Below are 583 nucleotides of genomic sequence, written 5' to 3' on the forward strand. Positions count from 1 at the left end.
AGTAGGATTCCCCCCCCCCCACAACTTGGAAAGGGGAAAAGGGGGAGCGCCACTTCCACTTGGGCCCTTGTGGCCCAAGTTGCCTTCTACCTCTTGGCCTTATTAGGCCCATTGATATTAAATTAAATATATATTTGTTCTAAATATTTTAGAGCATTATTTATATAATTTAACTACCAGAAACATTTACACCTATATATATTAATCGGTAATACCCGGTATTACCTGATATTCACCGAAACCCTTCCGGTGACCCCGAAACGCTTTCGGAACCTCTCGAAACTATTCCGGATATTAATAAAACAATTCTACAAATATATTATCATCACTCCTGTCCTACTAACACTCAGCAGATCATGATTACCTTAAGCTTGTGACCCCGTAGGTTCGGTAACCAGACATGAACGAAACCCCTTCGTTCATTGACCGATAGCGGAACCGTGGACATCCATATCGGTCCTTATGATTACACGAATGATATTCAAGTGAGCATTTGGTTATCGTGTGATGTTTCCTTCACTTCACGATACTTCACAAAACCTGGTGTGCATCGGTATCCTCCAGAGTCATCACCATGCTCACT

The sequence above is a fragment of the Triticum aestivum genome, chromosome 3D, assembly GCF_018294505.1.
Source record: "Triticum aestivum cultivar Chinese Spring chromosome 3D, IWGSC CS RefSeq v2.1, whole genome shotgun sequence".
In the NCBI taxonomy this organism is placed as follows: Eukaryota; Viridiplantae; Streptophyta; class Magnoliopsida; order Poales; family Poaceae; genus Triticum; species Triticum aestivum.